The following is a 21,172-nucleotide window of genomic DNA, read 5'->3' on the forward strand; positions in this document are numbered from 1 at the left end:
CAGGCAGGCACTGGTCCTCCAGGCTCCAGGAGCAGATGGTCTTGGATTCCCTAGGCGATGTACCCTCACCTACCTGGCATACTGGCAGGGTATGGCTCCCAGTCCTGGTCACAAGCTGAAGTCTTGTAGAGCTTCTTCTCCTATTACAGTCCAACTGACAAGACAGTTTTGGGAGCCTCAAGCTCCCCTTCTTATAGTCAATTTCCAGGCACTAATGTAATTTAGATTCTGAATCTTTGAAGTTTATGTTGGCGGTAGAGGCAAAAAGTCAGGGGAAACCGCGCCATGGATGGCAAGCATAACAGAAAGTGGTGTATGTACTTTTGTCCAAGTAGGGACCCTTACTTTTTGTCAAGGTAAGGGGTAAACACACTTTAGATAACCCCTGCTCACTCCCTTGGTAGCTTGGCATGAGCAGTTAAGCTTATCCCAAAGGCAATGTGTAAAGTATTTGTACTCAAAACACACATTGAAAGTACCTCAAATGGACACCAGGCCTATTTGGAAAAATACAATATTTTTACTCAAAACACACAGTATCACATTGAAAACACTAAAAATGGACTCCACACCTGTTTAGAAAGATAAAACATCTTTATCTAAACCAAACAAGACCAAAATGACAAAAATCTAACATACAGATATCAAATATCACTTTAGAACAGGTATTATAAAAATAGAACTTGTAGAAACAAATAGCTCCACCTGGGGCTATTATAACATTGTGACAGGCATAACTCCAAAGTACCGCACTGACCACGAGGAATGCAGTGTCAGGCACAAATTCACACGAACCTCCAACAACAGAACCTTGGCAAATGAAGTCTATGGATGATGCACGGTGTCATGGAGGTGAGGTGTTGGTGCCGAGGTTGAGACTGGTTCCCTGGTTGCCACGGGGAGGCAAGGCATCGTGTCCATGAGGAGGCAATATGTTGAGTCTAGGACAGTGGAAGTTGGCAGCATCAGTGGTGATGCTTCGGTTTCGGTGAGGCAATGCGAAGTCGAAGAATTCGTGAAGTCACCCTTGTCAGTTATTGGCTCCCTGATAACTTGATGCTGGCAGTGACGGCATCTGTGAGAGCACTGGCATCGGGAAGGCCGATAACTGTAGATGTTGAAGAGCGTCGGAGCTGCGGTGCAGGTGAAGTGGTGCGTTGTATCCTTCATGAGCAGTGCCCTCGGCCTCGGTGCAGGTCGCAGCGCCACTGGCTGAGGCACTAATGTCATTGGAGTTGTTTTCCTTGCTTAGCAGCATCAACCACAGCATTCTCAGGGCCCAGGAACTGAAATTAGTGCCCTTTTAAATGCAGGAGTCCACCCAGGAGTCTAGGAGCTGGTCAGTGGGTTGCAGATGAAGTCTTTGTGTCCTTGAGACTTCAGAACAAAGAGGCCAGCACACACAAGCCCTTGGAGATTCTTCTTCAAGAAGGTTCACACAAATGTTTCAGTCTTTGTCCTTTCCTTGGCAGAAGCATCAACTGCAGGCCAACCCAGCAAAGCATACAGAACAGGGGCAGTACTCCTCATCACAGCTCTTCAGCTCTTCTCCTTGGCAAAGGTTCCTCTTCATTCCAGAAGTGATCGAAAGTCCTGTGGTTTTATGTGCAATACTTATACCCCATTTTGTTCATTGTTCTCTTTGTGGCAAGGGTCTCTAAGCCCAGTCCAAACCAGTTCTGTCCTCTCTGGTGCAGTGTCACTACAGGAAGTGGAGACAGTATTGTGCAAAGGAGACAATGCCTAATCAGGTGCAAGCAAAACTCCTTCCACCACTCTAAATAAAATACAGACAAAGTCTATTCAGCTCAGCTATGAGTCACCCAGGAAAGGCAGGACACACCTCAACCCCCCTTGTGGATGTCTACAGTGACTGCACATTCCCAGCTGCTCTCACTCCAAAACCACACAGTCAATACACAAACTAGCAGAGGCACACCGAATGGTTAAATAAGAAAATGCTTACTTTCTAAAAATGAAATTTTCAAACACACAATTTAAAAACCATCTCCCAAAGAAATGTGTAATTAAATTCTGAGTTCAGAGAGCTTAAATTCCATTTCTCTAGCTTGTCCCAATGAAAACGTAGTCTTGTACGAGGTAAAAGTAACTCCCATGTTAGCCTACAATAGTGAAAAATTGAATTGGCAGTATTTCACTATGAGGACATGTAAAACACACCAGTGCATGTCCTACCTTTTCACTACACTGCACCCTGCCCATGGGGTACCTTGGACCTACCATTGGGATGTCGTACATGTAAGAAAAGGGAAGGTTAGGGCCTGGCAAGTGGGTGCACTTACCAGGTTGACACGGCAGTTGAAAACTGCATGCGCAAGCACTGCAGTGGCAGGTCTGAGTTACATTTGGAAGACTACTTGTGTGTGTGGTACACAAATAGTGCTGCAGGCCCACTAGTAGCCTTTGATTTACAAGCCCTGGGCACACTCAGTGCACTTTACAAGGGGCATGTCAGTAAATGAAATATGCCAATCATGATAACAATTTACCCAGAGAGCACTTGCACTTTGACACTGATCAGCAGTAGCAAAGGGCCCAAAGCATCTAAGCCAGCAAAAATTAAATCCAGTAGAGTATCATAAACACAGGCAAGGCAAAAAGTCAGGGGAAACCACGCAATGGATGCCAAGTATAACAGAAAGTGGGTGTGTGAGTGGTTTTATGGGTGTGTAGTTGGGTGTGTGAGAGGTTGTGTTGGGGTGTGAGTGGTTGTGTAACTGTTTCTGTGGATGAAGTCATCAGTGATGCCATTTGAGATATATGTGATGTCACCAGTGATGTAATATGTGAGGGCATAAGCAGTGCACTTGGGAGCGTAAGTTATAGTTGGCTCAGGTCACTGTAACTGCTGCATTTCACTGGTTTTATATGAATGAAATCTGAGCCTTAGATATTTACTGGAAAAAAAACACAATTTAAAAGGATTATACATTTTGTTTTTTAGTGAATATCTAAGTCTTAAAAAAAATTTGTATTTCCTAACTGTAATGTCCCTGTAACCGTTGTGTTTTTTTCAGTGTTTTTTAAATGTAATTTCGTAACTATAATGACCCTGTTACCTTTGTTTAGTTAATTCTATATCTAAGGTTTTTTCAATTCTGTTTCCAAACTGTAACCTTTGAAAGTGAGTGTGTGAGTGCATGAGTGTCTCAGTGGGTGTGTGAGCGGGCGCATAAGTATCTAACTGGGTGCGTGAGTGGGTGCGGGAGTATTTAAGTGGGTCTCTGAGTTGGTGTGTGAGTTTCTGAGTGGGCCTCTGAGTGGATGCGTAAGTGTGTGAGCGGGTGCATAACTGTCTGAGTAGGTGTGAAAGTGTCTGAGGGGGTGTAGGATTGTTTGAGTGAGTTTGTGAGTACCTTCATGAGTATGTGAGTCAGTCTGTGAATAAGTGCATTAGTGTCTGAATGAGTCTGTGAGTGGGTGTGTGAGTCTGAGTGGGTCTGTGAATGGGTGCATGAGTCTCTGTGTGGGTCTGTGAGGTAGTGTGTGTCTCTGAGTGGGTCTGTAAGTCAGTGCAGGAGTGTCTGAGTAGGTCTATGAGTGGGTATATTAGTGTCACAGTGGGTTTGTCAATGGATATGTGAGTGTGTGATTAGGTGTTTAAGTGTTTATGTGGGTCTGTCAGTAGGTCTGTGAGTGACTGGGCCACAACAGAACAGCACCTGCTCCTTTATCCTGCCTCACCACAATCATCGGGAAATGTGCTGAGGGGCCTCTTGTTAATCTGTCCATCATCCTGGAAAAAGGCTGTAAGACTTTTGCATACTACTAAGGTGGGCAGGACCAAACGGACAAAGCTTCCAAGTGATTTGCACAATTGAAAACTTAAGTAATTTAAAGGGAGAACCACAGACTTTGGACTCTGGTCTCATCAGGTAAGGACAAGAATGAGCCCATTCATCACAGTCACTTCAGATTGCGACCCAATAGATCAAAGATGCATTCACCTCCACAAAGCATTTCAAATTGACTTTTAATGTGGAATTGCAAAGAAAACACACTTGCTTTGCCTTTGCCTTTTATAGAAGGGGGCATGTGACCCACCTCCTTGGAGCATTTTCAGCCCCTGTAACCGTGGGGCCAAGCCAAGAATAAATGGGGAAGGGCCTGGCTAGCACACCTCCTGGGCTGATATTGCCCCCTTGCGACCCTATTCCCTGTGCCCTGGACACAAATTGGAAAGGGAGGGAGCTAAGCAGTCCCCCTCGGGAGACATCCTTTACAACGCAACTTTTACCACGCAGTGCCTTTACGACGCAACTATTACAACGCATGTCATTACAACGCATTGCGCTGGGGGGCGCTCTAGAATAGGGAATAGATTTAATTTACTATCCAACACCTTCCCTACTATCCACGGGGACTGGAGTTGGAGTAGTAAATTAAACTATTCACTATCCAGCACCCCTTAGCCCTATGCGTTGTAACTACATGCGTTGTAAAAACTGCGATGTAAAGGCATGCGTGGTAAAAGCATGCGTTGTAATGTCATACATCCGTCCCCCTCACCAGGCCTATTTTGGCTCCAGGGACCCCATCATTTGGGGTCCAGCCTCTTCCACCTGGGTGCCCTGGAGCCCACCCAGCTCACCCAGTGTGCTACATTGGGGACTGTGAGGGTAGCCTCATTGCCTGCACGGTCCCTGACAGCTCCCTATCTCCAGCCTGAGCTGGCATTCCGCCTACATATAGGGAGCAGCCAAAAATGCTGCTCCCTGCATGCAGGAGCAATTCTTTTATCGGTTTCCCTGCCCGCTTGACAGTGGGCAGAAAAACAGATGAAAAGTGGGAGCAGTTTTTCCTGCCTGCTGGGAGCAGACTAACCGTTTGCTCTCGCTTGGCTGGAGCTGTGAAAGCTCCCACCAAGGGAGAACAAAGAGCTATGTTCTGCGGGGTGGGCACCCCAGGACATTGATAGCCAACCCTGGGAGGTGGTGGTCTCCATGGCCATTGATGGCTCCCAGAGGGGGGTCGTGTGGCCCCCTCCTTTAATTTTTAAGGACCTGCCCCAGGGATATTGGCCATGGGTAGGGGCGCATTTGCACCCCTCCCCATTTTATATAGATCTACAAAAGCCCCCGTGACGTGGCCCAACCGGAGTCTAAGCATTAAGGAGACCCTGCACCAGGGCTAGGGGGTCAGGGTATTCCTACTCTGCCCCCTTTTTTTTATTTTTACATTTTTTATGGGACTCGGCTGAGGTAGAGTCTCAAAATGGCTGCCAGCTCTTCCTGGTTGAAGTGTTTTTCAGCAGCTGATCAGATCCCTGCACTAGATCAGCAATGTTTGTGAATTATTAGGGACCCTAGATATATAAACTCAATGGATTTGCACCAAATAAGAAAAAGGATTCTTTCTGGACCAAGAGCTACATTTCTGCCAAACTTGGAGTCATTCCTTCCAGCGGTTCGAACTCTAGTCGTGTCTAAAATCTAAATGGGATTTAACATGGGCAAAAACGTTTTGCGACCACTCCCCTTTTTCTCTGCCTTCGCTTAACGGATCACCTTCAAACTTTCAACACAGCCGCTAAACTGAGCCTTACACTAATTTTTTTAATTGCGTTACGATTTGTCAGACAGCGCCACAGCTATTGGTGAAACAAAAAATGCTTTTCCTATCGAAACTAGGTCCTAACTATTACAACCTACTCGGGACTACCATTGTGTGTGTGTGTGTAAAATATATATTATATATATCAGTGGCGTAACAAAAGCCGTAGGGGGCCCCCTGCAAGGTACACAGAGGGGCCCCGCTCCGCATTTAATCCACCGCTCTCTGGCGTGAGTACACTGCTGAGGGGGCCCCCTGCAGCCCCTGGGCCCCCCCCTGCAGTCCCTGGGCCCCCCGCACTGCGGGGGATGCGGGGGCCTGTTTTACGCCCCTGATATATATATGTGTGTGTGTGTGTGTGTGTGTTTATTACCTACTGGCGGTTGCCAGTAGGCAGTTATAGTTAGGGCCTAATTTCCGTAGGAAAATCATTTTTTGTTTTGCTAATAACTTTAGCGCCATTTGATGAACCTTCATGTAATTTTCTAAATTAGTTTGCCATTCACTTCAGCTGCTGTTTGTAAAGTTTCAGAGTAATTCTGTAAGTGGGGGCCGATATAAAAAGAAAAGAATGACTTTGTGCATTACATTTATAGAGAGACTACATAAGATATCTTACCTTAATGTCTTCATTTTTTGTTTTAAAATATATAATAAGAATGATTGTGTGAATGAAATTGCAAATTCCATTAGATGTTTTTGACATAACTACAGCCCTACTCGCTGAATGAAATGACATAAATTTGGCAGAAAGCTAGATCTTGGTCCAAAAAGTGTACTTTCTTATAATTTGGTCTATATCTGCTCAGTAGTTTTGGAGTTATTAAAGTTACAAGATTTATGTATATCAAGAGGCATGGATCTGCCACAAATCCGGGCAGATGTGTGGATCCATTTGCCAACAGAAATGCTGTTATTGGCTGGCCTCCACCTGAGAGGAAAGTTCAAGTTGCCATTCTGTGTATCGGGACACAGTTTCGGGGGGGGGGGTGGAGGGGGGTAATAAAATATTAAAGTGATAGAAGGGGTCAGGGTAGAGGTACCCTGACCCCATGGGACTTATGGATGGGTCTGTGAGGAACACCTCATGGGCAAGAAATGAGGTTCCAAGGCTCTACCTGGATGTGCCCGGATCCTCAGGGATTTGGCTGGCTCCACAGATCCAGACCCTAATTAAACAAATACACCCACTCACAGACCCACACACCTACTCACACACCCATTTATACTCCCATATAGCCACTCACACATCCACTTACATACCCACACAACCAGTCACACACTTATACAGCTACTCAAACACCCACTTATAGTCCCACAAAACTACTGACATACCCACAAAGCCACTCCCATACCTACTTACACACCCACACAACCACTCACACACCCATATAGCCACTCACACACCCACACAGTTACTCACACAGCCACTCACACACCCACACACAAGCAGTGCTAAACTCATAGAAATTGCAGTAGCATATTTGTTGTTCTTTTAGTATTGAATGTGGGCTTTTGGTTGGTAACTGATCCATGGAGCCATAAAATGTATTTAGAAAAAGAAAGACTTGGTGCTTTACATTTATAGATTGACTACATATATTACCTCACCTTAATTTTTAAATGTTATTTTTCAAATATAAAATAAGAATGAGTGTGTGAATAAAATGTATTTATAAAGTTGTGCAAATGTATATTAGTATATTGAACTTATAGGTCAAATCGTAGTTCAATTTATATTAAAATAAACCTGGTGAAATTCACTACAAAACCAAAGGTTACAGGAAAGTTATATTTAGGAATTAGCATTAAAAAACCTCTGAAATGCACTGAAGAAAACCAAAGTTTACAGGGACTCTATAGTTAGGAAATAGAATTTAAAAAACCTCTAAAATTCACTGAAAAAGCCAAAGGTTACAGGGACCTAATATTTCCAGATCTTACACGCACAAAACCATATAAATTCAACAGTTATCTCAAATAACCATAGATTGTGCCCAAAGGTAACTATACCTCGAGCCCCAACCATGCTTTGCTAATTGCCCCACATATTACATCAGTCATGACATCTTCTATGACATCATTGATAATATCATTGAAACATTTGCAGTGAAATTATAAATATGAAAACTTTGCATTGCGGGGGCATGGGTTATAGTTACCTTCGAGGACGAGTCATACTAACTTGGGATAACTATAACTTCCAAATTTCTATTGTTTTGTGTTTTTAAAATCTGAACCTAACTATAATATCCCTGTAACCTAAAAATAATGCTTTCAGGGACATTATTGTTAGGAATTAGCATTTAAAAAACCTTAGAAATTCATTGAAAAAAACAAAGGTTACAGCGACTGTATAGTTTGGCTCAGATTTAACTCATACAAAACCCCTGAAATTCAGCAGTTATAGTTAGCTGAGCTATTGATAACTCGCGCCCCAGCAATGCACTACTTATGACCTCACATATCACATCACTCCTGACATGGTCAGTGACATCACTGATGACATCTCAAATGACTTCACTGATGGCATCAGCCACAGAATCTCTGACGCACCCACTCCACTTACACCCCCATATAACCTTTCATACATCCACTCCAACTTCCTCACTATCAATCAATCAATCATGTGTTTGTTGTGCGCTGCTTCTCACCCATAGGGGTCTCTTGGCTCTGGGGCAGGAGGGGTTTCGCAGGTTCCAGTCCATCAAGGAGGGGGTCTGTCGAAGAGCCAGGTTTTGAGGTGTCTTGTGAAGATGGGGAGAGATGTTGTTTGTCTGAGGTGGATCGGGAGGGCGTTCCATTGTCTGGCCGCGAGGAAGGAGAAGGAGCGGCTACCTGATATGGTCTTTTTTGTATGGGGGACCATGGCGTAGGAGAGCTGGGCTGATTGTAGGGTCCTTTGGGGTACGCGGAATTTGAGTTGGCTGTTCAGGTATGCTGGTCCGGTGTCGTGGAGGGCCTTGTGAGCGTGGATGAGCATCTTGAAGGTGACTCTAGCTTCAATTGGGAGCCAGTGGAGTGTCCACAGGGGCTGGTAGATGTGGCTGTGTTTTGGCAGGCTGAGGACCAGTATTGCGGCGGCGTTCTGGATGTTCTGTAGCTTGTGTGTGAGGTTTTTGTTTATTCCGGCGTAGAGTGCGTTGCTTTAGTCGAATCTGCTGGTGACCAGGGCGTGAGTGACGGTCTTTCTGTGTTCGAGGGGGATCCATTTGAAGGTCTTGCGTAGGAGTCAGAGGGTGTGGAAGTAGGAGGACGAGACAGCATTGATCTAGAGGTCCATTTTGAGTAAGTAGTCCAGGATGATTCCCAGGTTGCGTGCGTTGTCCGTGGAGGTGGGCAGACTTCCGAGGGCAGGGGGCCACCAGGTGTCATTCCAGACGTTTGAGTGTGGGCCCATGATGAATACTTCTGTTTTATTGGTGTTTAGTTGAAGGCAGCTGTTTTTCATCCAATTGGCAACGGCTTCCATGCCTTATCGAAAGTTGTGTCTGGCCGTGTTGGGTTCATTGGACAGGGAGTGGATGAATTGGGTGTCGTCTGTGAATGACACAATGTTGAGTCCGTAGGTTCTGACGATGGGGCGAGCAGAGCCATGTAGGCGTTGAAGAACGTAGGGCTGAGGGATGACCCCTGGGGGACTCCGCAGGTGGTTTGTGTAGGATTCTCAAACCCATTCACACAAACCATACCAATACTTACATAGCCACTAACTGATTCATAGATCAACACACACATCCACTAACTCGCCTATACTTCCACTCATACAGCCACTGACATCCCCTCATGCACCAATACAGCCAATCACACACTGAGTCAGTCACCCATGGGGCTACTCACATACCTACTCACTCACCCATACAGTCAATCACACAGCCACTTACTCAGTCATACAGTTACACAGACACTCACTCACTTACTCATGCAAATACTAACACATACTCACTCACCTATGCTGTCACTGACAAAAGCACACACTCACCCATAAAGTCCCTCTCACATCCACTCACTCATTCACTCACTCACCCGTACAGTCACCCATATACCCCCTAACACACCTATACTGCCTTTCACATACCCAGTTACTCACTGATATACCACTGACACATGAACTCACTCACCAACACAGCCATACACACACTTACTCACCTATACAACTCATTACACATGCACTCACTATCCTTCCAGCCACTGACTCATCCGCTCACTCATCAATACAGGCAGTCACACACACCCTCATCAACCCACACAGACACGTGGACACCCATAAAGGTACTCAGACAAACAATCACTCTCTCATACAGAAACTCATGTATCCACTAACACTCCAATACTGCCAATTAGACACCAAATGACAGGCTGATACAGACATTCACACAACCATTAATTACACACGTTTACAGTCAGTCACGCACCCTCTTAATCATCCAAAAAGACACTCATGCACTCATACACCCACTGATTCACCAATACAACTTGGTATATATTTAACACTCATAAACCTTTTAAAAACACTCACAATCACTGAATGATGTCATCAGTGATGTCACTGACCATGTCATAAGTTATGGAATATGTGAGGTCATAAGCAGTGCATTACGTGGGCACGAGTTATAGTTAGCTCACTAACTGTAACAGCTGACGACTTTCACTGGTTTTGTACATATATATATATCTTTTTTTCATAGAAAAAAACAAAGGTAAAAAGTGAAGCTGTCGTTTTGTGAAAATGTCAGTTAAAATGTAACATTTAATACCAAGAAACACTGAAATTCACCAGGTATATTTAACTAGACAAACTATAGCTCATGCCGTGCCATGCACAGTGTTGTCATCAATGATGTCTTTTCAGATGTCATCAAAGGTTACTAATGATGTCATACAACATTTAATGAGCAAACTAATAAGTAAGATCATAAGGAATGCATGGCATGGGCATGAGTTATAGTTTTTTCATTTACCATTAGCTGGTGTTTTTCAGTGTTTTTTTACTTTAAAATGTTACATATTAACTGATATTTCCACCTAACTATACAGTCACTTTAACCTTCGTCTTTTCAGTAACTTTCTAAGGTTTTTCATTAATGTAAATAAGATAACGTTGCCTTACCTGACTATAATATCATTTCAACTTTTGTATTTCAGTGAATTTCTACTTAAAGTAAACTTTTATTTCCATATCTAACTATGCTAACCACCCCCCCACCCGCACAGCTTACAGCATTTGGCCATTCGTGGAATTGACCCTGTGCTTTACACAACTGCGGGTAGCCAACCCTCTTCTACACACAGCCTTTGGACGTGCCTGCACCCAAAACCTTGCGGTGGCCAAGTTACTGCTGTGCATAGCACTTTAAAAAAATATATATTTTCTTGAACCCCTGGATTCTCGTTAGTGTCTCACTGGAGACAGTGAGTCCACCTGTTCTCTTGCGAGACTCTCTTGCTTTCACATGGGGCCGCAAGGTTCGAGAGAGTCTCCAACATGATCTTGTTGATATAAAAACATTTTTTTCAAATTTGACCCCAAGGATGGGGGTGGGGTCCACCATAGACCTCGCCCACAAGGGGCTGGTGGTAAGGGCATTCCTACCCTTATACCTTAAGGCCCCAGTTTTGTTTTGTAAACAAATGGTAAAAAAGAATATTTAATCAACTGGCATAAATGACATCACTTTCATAACTTACAAACTCCAGCCATTCATGCTTATTAACAAAATGTATGTATTTTTGTAAATAGCATGAGAATAAAAGGAAATTCTATGAATATCGTAAGATTACCCTCAACGACTTAAACATGTTTGCGTATTGCAATATCAGCCTTATGTTAGGATCACTCTTAACATTTTCTTAAGATTCTTTTTATGTTAGAGACTTTGGTAAATCACCCACTTTATACTTAAAAATAAATAAAAAGAATTGGATACAAGTATATTAAAAGAATATATAAGTCACTGAAATTCTTCGAAAAATATATAATTCATTTAAACACTAATAATCATGATAACATTTAAAAATCAATACACACACACACACACACAGATATATATATGTATAAATATATACATATATATTTATAGCAAAACACACAAGGTGATGGATGGAATGTTGCACATTGGCAAAACATTCACTGCCAGTCATAGATCTGGGTTTAATCCATCGTTATTTTGGTCACCACGCCACCCCAGTTCAGACATGGCCATATGCAAATCAGTCTTGACCCTGTGCCTCATGGGAACAGTCCAGACCGAACTGCCAAGCCATGTCTTCCCTGGACCGGAAACAAGCATCCTAGGACCGGTTTATGGCTATCAGCCGTCTTCAGCCAGGATAGCTTGACTCCAGTGGCACAGTGAGCACGGGACCCACGTCTGTGCATACCCTTCCCACATAGGGTGAACAGCAAAACACACAAGGTGATGGACGGAATGTTGCACATTGACAAAACATTCACCCCCAGTCACAGATCTTGGTTTAATCCATTGTTATTTTGCTCACCATGCCACCCCAGTTCAGACATGGCCATATGCAAATCAGTGTTGACTCTGTGCCTCATGGGAACAGTCCAGACCGAACTTCCAAGCCATGTCTTCCCTGGACCGGAAACAAGCATCCTAGGACCAGTTTCTGGCTATCAGCCGTCTTCAGCCAGGATAGCTTGACTCCAGTGGCGCAGTGAGCACGGGACCCACGTCTGGGTATACCCTTCCCACATAGGGTGAACAGCAAAACACACAAGGTGATGGACGGAATGTTGCACATTGGCAAAACTTTAACCCCCAGTCACAGATCTGTGTTTAATCCATCGTTATTTGGCTCACCACGCCACCCCAGTTCTGACATGGCCATATGCAAATCAGTCTTGACCCTGTGCCCCATGCGACTGGACTGTTCCCATGAGGCACAGGGTCAAGACTGATTTGCTAATGTTTTATTGGATTTGCCATTGTTTATTTAAAAAAACATTGTAAGATGGCCTTTTTGTCATGTAAAACTGTTCTAAAATGGCCGCCCACATGTGAGCATGCAAGACAACCATACTGGCAGCAGATGTGGCATGTTTGGGTCAAAGTGGGCAACGGGGGAAGTCCGGTTTTTAGGTGTGGGGTGGAAAAGGGAGGGGAAGAGGAGAGAGCAAGGTCTTCTTGTCAGCCATAGGAGGATTCAACTGATCCAATCAAAACACTGTGAGACAAAAATGCTGCTTTGATGGGACCCACCTAAAATAGGGAGGAAAGGCATCAAAGCAGAAGCAGGGAACTTTGAAAGACAAGAAAGCCATCTAGTACTGAACAGAGGGCAGACCCAAAGCCCCCTCTATGTCTGTATTAGATATAATAAGCCTGCCGCCCACAGACACCTAACAGTGTTGGTAAAACCTAAAAAGTGATGTTACAGCAAAAGTCGCAGGGTTTTCTACACTACGTTTTATATTTCTATAGATTCCTCCTCTATTCCATGTTGTGCTTTATTTTATTTAGAACTGTAGAGTAAATCTATATTTCCTAGTTATAGAGGATGAAGTACATGAACATATTCAGAACTTAAGAAAATATGAATATGTGTTCATTCAGAAGATATTACTAGATGACTTAATGTCACCAAGTACCAGATGCACCAGTGCTCAATTCTCCTTTACCAACCTAGTGCATTCAGCTCTGGATCCGTTTGGTTGACTCAATTGTTCTAAAATACCTGGATCCAATGAATTATAAAAGAAAAGGCCATGACAGGAGCGCTGTTTCTTTGCTTACATGTACTTATCTAACAACCTTAACTTTCATGCCAAAATAAATACAAAAAATGATTACTCACTGGATGATAATCAGTTTTCTTGAATCAATCAACAATTTTGAATCAGTCAACAATTTGAAACAAATGGGGACTAATTTACAATATTTTGACGCACAGCAGTGCAGCAGGCAGTGCAGCAAGCCTTCCTGCTGTGCTGCAGTGCATCAAAATAAAAGGGCAGGAATGCGCCATATGTACAAGATACAGCGCATTCCTGTTCTTCTCCCCTGTGCCGGCGTACAAACAGCAGTCGTGTGCCAGCACAGACACCCTTGCTCTATTTTGCAAAGGTGCCTGTGCTGAAGGAATGATTGATTTATGCAGGAAGGTACACCTTCCTGCACAAAAACAATAATTAAAGGCATTTCCTCTTTCTATGCATGCTGCAGAATGCAGCACGCATAAAAAGAGGAAAAAACGAGGAGCTATAAAAGTATTTCTCATTGTTGCGCCTCCTTATTCCTCCCCTTGGAGGTGTAGGATCAGCCGTGGCTCTTGCAGATAAGAGCGGTGGGGTGGTGGGGCTGGGTTGGGAGGTATTTCAGAGGACGTCCATGTGGGAAAATTATTTATTTAGTTAATTTTCCTTCGTGGCCATCTGTCAAAATCCTCCCCACCCAACCCCACCACCCAACAGCTCGTACCTGAACGAGCCGCGGCTGCGTAGGATTCTGACAAAATGTTGTAAATCTGGGAATGTGTCACGATCCAAGGATCTTGCAGCGGAAGCCCCACAGCTACACTCATGGAGCGCCCCTTTCACGCAGAGTTATGCGTGAAAGGGAAACATATTTACAAGGCCATGAAAAGTCACACAGGATGCAGGGAAGCCCATTGCACTGCTGGTGCATCCATAAAAGTGGTGCACCGGCGGCACAATGGGCTTGTAAATACACTACACACAGCTTTATTTGTTGGAGAACTATTATTTCCTTTACATTAAATAAAGATAGATTAAGCCTTGCTCGTTATTTATTGACCTTCTTTTCTGTCCCACTTTCCATCTCCTTATTTATTGAATTTCCTCCTTATTCATGTCTTTGTTCAACCCAAGAGCATTTGGCCTAACAGTGTTTTGATTTGGTGATATATCCTTCCACTGCTAATGTCAGATCTTGCATTGGAGTGCATATGATGGACTGTTGGGACAGAAAAGTTCTCTGTATGGTTAAGACATGAACCCCTGCCTTGAATCCCACACTGTACTGTTGTCTTAGGCGAACACTGCTCATGCGTGTACTCCGTAACATAGGCTGTCTCATGGATTGTGGTCCCATGGTGGTGGAAGGCTACTGTCTTCACCAGGAGATAGGCAGCACAAGCACTGTGGTGGCAGCATACTGCGTAGTTGTAAGTAATAGTGAACAGGACCTTTTTACCCTATGTCATTGGAGTGAGGCCTATAGGCTCACCCGCATGTTTATATGTCCCCCTACTATGTGCTTAGCACACCCCTGTCCTACAACAGGTAATATGTGGAGTGCAATGTAGTGCAGGAGTAGTGTCTCTGTGTTGATTGTATGTGTGCCTGGGAATGGTACAGTACAAGGACGGAGCAGTACTGTGCAGGGCATGTGGTTGGCACATGAAATGAGTTTATGAATGTCTGAGAGTAACACAATACATTAGAGATGTAGTGCTGTGAGTGTATGTGCAGGTGTGCGTATTTGTAAGTAACACACCCTGGTTAAAGATTGAAAAGCTTCAGTGCTGAACAGTGCACACAGGTTGAGTGTGAATACTGAAAACATGTGTACATGTAAGGGTACAATGCATAGAGGTAACAGTGCTGGACCCAAAGTTGGATGTAAATGTAAAGTGAGCAAATGTGCCTTCAATGGTACATTGTATGGATGACCCGGTGTTCAATTTCAGGAAGCCGAGGCCTGCCTGGTGATGACATGGGGAGGAGAGGAATCCCCCCAGACATATTTGTGTATTGCTGCATTCTTGTGAGCTGGGGTGGGACACACTGGAGGAAAAAGGAAGAGAATCCCTTTACAAAGACTGTTCTTTGATTCAGTGATAGATCAAAATGAAGGGGCCTGGACACAGCTCAAGAAGGGAGATGGGTCTGATAAGGAAGTCATAAAGAGTAGGGCTGGGGGTCTGGGATTAACCTTTTGATGCACATATCACCGTGACAGACAACGTTCATGAAATAAAGTAGAAAAGGAGGAGGGTCCACACAAAAAGAAGCAGAACTCCATCATAAAACTTCAAAGACCCATACCCACAATCACATTTGGTATCTCGAAATTGACTATAAGAAGGTGAGGGTAGGCCCTCAAGATTTTTCATCAGCCAAGCACCCAGATAGGCTGTGTGGGAAGGGGAAGCTCTGCAAGACGTCTGCCTGTCACCAGGACTCTGGTCCAAGGCCTGCTACTCTCCGTGTTGGCTGAGGGGTCTTCACCCAGGGAAACCATCATCTCCTTCCTTAAAGTCCGGAGCACCAGCACCTGCCTGCTTGCCAAAACCAGCGTGCCCCGTAAGGAAGAGTAGAGTGTTGAAGGGAGGAAGATCAAGTCGGGAGCCCTACCATGAGGGCTCCCTGTGAGAGGTGTGAGGATTCGGCTGTGCACTGATCTGGCCATAAGCCATGGTCAGGATTGTTTTCAGTGCCCCCCCTTTTTGCCAGGAGAGGGCCACTGTTGACTGAGCCATGTGTTGAATGCTGTGCAGGTCTTGCTAAACCTGTAACTCCATGCTGTGGTGACCCAGTATGCCAGAGGGGGCCACTGGTAAAGTTACCCCTTTAAGGAATGCCAAGACTTGTGACTGTCTGGCCCAGGGCATTTCTTCTTGAAGAGCCTGCACCCATATACCGATGTACTGAAGCAACCCCATATGCCAGAAGCAACATTGCCAAAGATTCGGGCTGCCACCAAAAGGAGACACTGAGGCTATGATCCATGAGTTGGACTTGCAAGGTGAGGGAACTGCCCCCTGACTTCTGGAGATTCCCTGGACAACAGTGTATTCTCCCTGGCTCTAGTTGAAGCTGAAGAAAGGATTCAACAAGAAGTTGCTCTGACATCTGAGAGATCTCTGGGAGCTTTGCTCAGACCAGAGAGGCTGGGCCGTGAGTAGCCCAACTTCTCCGAACTGAGCAGGGCACACAGGTGTACATTGAAGGTCCCTGTTGCATCGCTGAACTCTTCAATGTGGCAAGAGTGGGTTAGATGTAAACTGGGCCACTGCTAATGGTGCTTTGGCCTGATAGACACTTTTGACTAAATTCCTAAAGAGTCAAAGGGAGAACTCTGGCATACGGTCTATAATATGCATTCCCTGATGCTGCCAGCAGTGAATTGGAATGACCCTGAATATGTTACACAAAGGATTCAACTGACAACTACTAGAGCCCTGACCTCAAGGATTGTGTTGTTGCTTCTGAATGTCATATTTTGTTGCATGTGTAGAGCTACAAATAAAATACTACTTTTCTTATGAACGCAAGTATTTGACTCAACATTGATTTATTGTTTGTACTGTTTGCACTTTAAGTTATGAGTCAGGCTCACTGACTTGTATCTCCATCCCCTCACGAAAGAGCCCTGACTGCTCAGCTACAGCAACCATTGAGAATCAAGAGAAGAGGGGTGCTTGGCCCAGCTGAGCAGGATCCATAGTAGGTTGGGCCCTGGGACATCAGGATTAAAAGGCCTCAACCACCACGGCTGTGTCCAGTATTCCCTGCGAGTCCCATGGTCCTGTAAATGAAGATCTGACATAGTCTGTTTTCTCCCCTTTTTCTCACCCACCTTCACACCACCCATATCTCCTCAGCCCTCTCACACTTTGAGGGCTGACCAGCACACTATCAGCAGGCAGAATTTTAATAATGTTTTTGACCATTCCAAGATTACCACGCTCATGTGCACATGCATACATGCATAACACATATCTTTTGATGCATTTTGTAATTTTGTAAGAATTACCATACAAAGATGGACTGTGCAGATGTGTCAAGATGCAGTAACCTTGCAATTTAGATCCAAAGAAAGCAATGTGGTCTTCCATACTTCTTCAAAATCCCTTCCAACAATACACTGACAATATGTTAGTTAGAACTAGAACCCGGTAAAGGAGGATGGGACAAGTGAGGGCAGTAAAGACTCTGAATAGCATCATACTGTCTGGTTCCACATCTCAGCTTCAGCTGCATAGCTATTATAGTGATTCTGGTATCTAACTTATACTGTATATGATATACCTTTTGACAATCTCTATTGATGAATGGACTGCTCTGTTTCCTGGAGATGAAACTCAATTAGAATTTAAATAATATATGAACGTACTAATTTGTGCAATTATGTGTTGGTTGCTAAAGAGATACTCAAAGTTTTGTGATACTGTTCTGTTTTTTATTTCTTCCAATGTAACTGGTTTATTAACTGTAACATGTTAATTGTTCATCAATATCATATGGTTCTCCTAAACAATCAACCATCACTTGCTCATCTAAGCAATAATTTAACACTGGAACAGCAGAAATAAGTGCTCTGTAATCAATACAAATCATATTTTAATTTGTGAGTTAAAGTACTAATTTATGTGTTAACAAGTGGCAATACATCCTCATAAAGAATATGCATGTGATATATTCGTAGTGTAAGCATTTGCTTTTGCTGTATGCACGCCAACTAAATGTCTTTTTGCAAACTCCTAACTGTGGTTAGGACTCTGATAACCAAAGTTTTCTATTCTAACTCAAATGTTGATTTCAAAATGTTTTCATGTTTCTTTCTTCTCGTTGCAGAATGCCTTAATCTATGTTGTTAGGAAAATAGCTCATTGTTTGCTTGAGTAATGATAACCTATATATTAAGTGGCTATTTGGTATGATTTACTCGGCGTGCTAGTATGGGATTGAGCCTTCAATACCATCTCCAAGGTTGTGCAGCTGTGTGAACATTTGTTTAGCGACGGGAAGGTAGGGAGTCTACCTGCTCCCAGAAGATGGCGAAACCTAATTGGCTCCAAGGAAGGGGATTTAGGGGGAAGAAGTTCAGAAGGGAATGCAATGCTTCCTTTATTTGAGTGTTTCAAGAATAGTTTGGCAGATCCTGACTTATATTCAGTGAGAGAAGAAACTTCCTTAACTCTGCTGATACTCCTTATTTTTGGTTCCTGGGCTTGTCTCTTGAACATGTTAGCTTTCCCCATGAACTTTAATTTGGTTCACTTAAGACTGACACCTTCCCTTAAAAGTTCCCATTGCTACCTATTTCGAATAGGGAAGCTCCTTTATGGATACTAACTTTGTTCTGCATACTTTACATTATTATGACTTGCACTGATATCTATATTATATATCACTTCTGATTGAATAATCAATATCATATTTATTCTTACTTGATATATTGACTTACTAAAGAATTATGTTTGTAACTTTGATTAATCTGCTAATAAACCTTCATCGTTCAGACACCCTCCTCTCTGTCGTTTTTGGGAAGCCAAATTGGTTTCACAGTTATATAACTTGATGGCTGGTCTTAGCTCCTTCAATACACTTCCAGTCGATAATCAAAGCTTCATACAACCAGTGGGCCAACTTGTTTGAAGATCACACCAGAGCATACAGATATAGAAAGGTGCACCATATCAATCCCATATGAATTCTAAGGAGGATATTTGTGTGGGAAAAGGTTCCTGTTTTCTTCTTCCTAATGAGCAAATGTAAATTAGAGTTTGTAATCCCAACAGATGACTGGTTGTGGAGCTCATTTCAGATTCGCCGCCACCGCTGAGAGTCAGCTAGATCACCTTACATTTGGGGGCATTGTGGTTTCGCTAGCCGCCACCGCCGAGAGTCACCAGGGGCCATTGCAACACGGACGGACGCCAGAGGGGAGGAGGACTACACCTCCCACCGTCCCTTGCGCCGTGCACGCTGCTGACACCAGACCAGAGCACCAGGAGGCACCCAAAAGGACGCTTGGACTCCCGCGGCGTGGGAGCTCATTCTAGATTCGCCGCCACCGCTGAGAGTCAGATAGATCATCTTACCTTTTGGGGCATTGTGGTTTCGCTAGCCGCCACCGCCGAGAGTCACCATGGGCCATTGCAACGCGGAAGGATGCCAGAGGGGAGGAGGACTACACCTCCCAGCGTCCCTTGCGCCGTGCACGCTGCTGACACCAGACCAGAGCGCCAGGAGGCACCCAAAAGGATGCTTAGGCTCCCGCGGCACAGGACGCGCGCGGGCATCCCCGGGCAAAGCCCGGGCCAAGGGCAGGCCCGTCCGCGCCCGTCAGAGACCGAGGAAGCCGGGCTGGGCCACCCCCCGAACTTCGGTGTCCTGGACATTTCAGTAAGACTCCTAGATAGTTTTGGCTTTTCTCAGCTTGGGCTTCACACCTGATTATTGCCTCTGATATATGTTTTTATACTGTGTAACTTAATAACATTTTAGTATACACAGATAGGGAAAATGACTCACGTCTAGGTAAAGGAAGTAAAGTAGCAGTAGTAGGAGTGTCACTGGGACCCTGGATCAGTTTATAACTAGGGTCACATCAGTTCTGGAGCATGAAATAGTTATGACAGAACGTCGCTTGTCATTAGAACCCCTTTATAGTAAGCGATCTTCCTTGGGTCCTATAATGTCAGCTATCACTCCAGCAAAACATGGTAAAGAAATACCCCATACTGACGTTGATGGGGGAAACAGTAATCACCCACAGCCGCAGGCATTGTCTGAACTAAACACAACTAGGGAGGTTAGCCCTATTGATTCAAGTACTGAATCTGTCTTAGATAGCACTTCTAAAGAGTCTACTCCACGTTTTTCTACAAGGTCCATAGCCAAAAACAATGTGTCAAATATAGATCAAGGGCAAGGTCCTACAACAAAAAGGAAACGTGGAGGGGGACGACAGAAGGGTAGGTTGCCCAAAGACAGCTAAAATAGTAAAAACACCTAAAACTGTTAAGAATACCGCGATATTGACACAGCCTGTACCGATTACAACAAACGCATTGAATAACATCCGCTCGCAAATGAAACAGCGGTAAGCTTGGTAGAGCCTTCATCTCCCCCACCCCAACTCCTTGAGTGTCTTATGGAGAAAGTTGAACATCTAACGAAAATCTTGTTGGCACCACCTTTGGAGAGAATAACACGGATTAGTGAGAAATTAGGGGCTTTATAGCTAGTAATTACATCAAGCTCTGATTCATTAAATAAATTAGCAGATAGCACATATAATCAGAGCATAGCTAGACAAATTCCAACTAGAGAGTCAATCAGAGAACATAACAGTGTGACTGCCCTTTCACCACCTTCTGCGATCACAACTGTCCCGTCAACTGTTGGAATTGGCCAGCAAGCTGGAGTGAGCGAGGCGATTAGGGCTCCAGGAGCGGTAGGACAGGCTAATAAAGCGGTACATCCAGTTAAGGAACCGTTAACAGACGTAAAATTAAAGAGAACGTTCCAACGCATCGATTTACCACCAGAGTCTGCCCCATATATGATAGTGTTATCCGGCGTCCCTGAGCTAAATGTTGGAAAAATAGAAGAGTGTTCGGAATTAAAAAATAAAGTAACATATTGGCTGAACAAGAATAGACCACTCCCACCAAATATACATGGAGAAATCTTACATGTGAGAAGAGTAAGTTGGGTGGGGCATAGAGCAAAAGACTTACAGGGGAATGTGTCATTGTAAATTTTAGGGATAGACAGGTGGTTAGCCCCATCTGTGATTGGTATCATCAGAGAGGTGATGGAGGTATACATACCCATGACCTAAGTCATTTCTATCCCCCATCCGTTTCTATGCCACCAAATAGA

The sequence above is a fragment of the Lissotriton helveticus genome, chromosome 6 (assembly GCF_964261635.1).
Source record: "Lissotriton helveticus chromosome 6, aLisHel1.1, whole genome shotgun sequence".
NCBI lineage: Eukaryota > Metazoa > Chordata > Amphibia > Caudata > Salamandridae > Lissotriton > Lissotriton helveticus.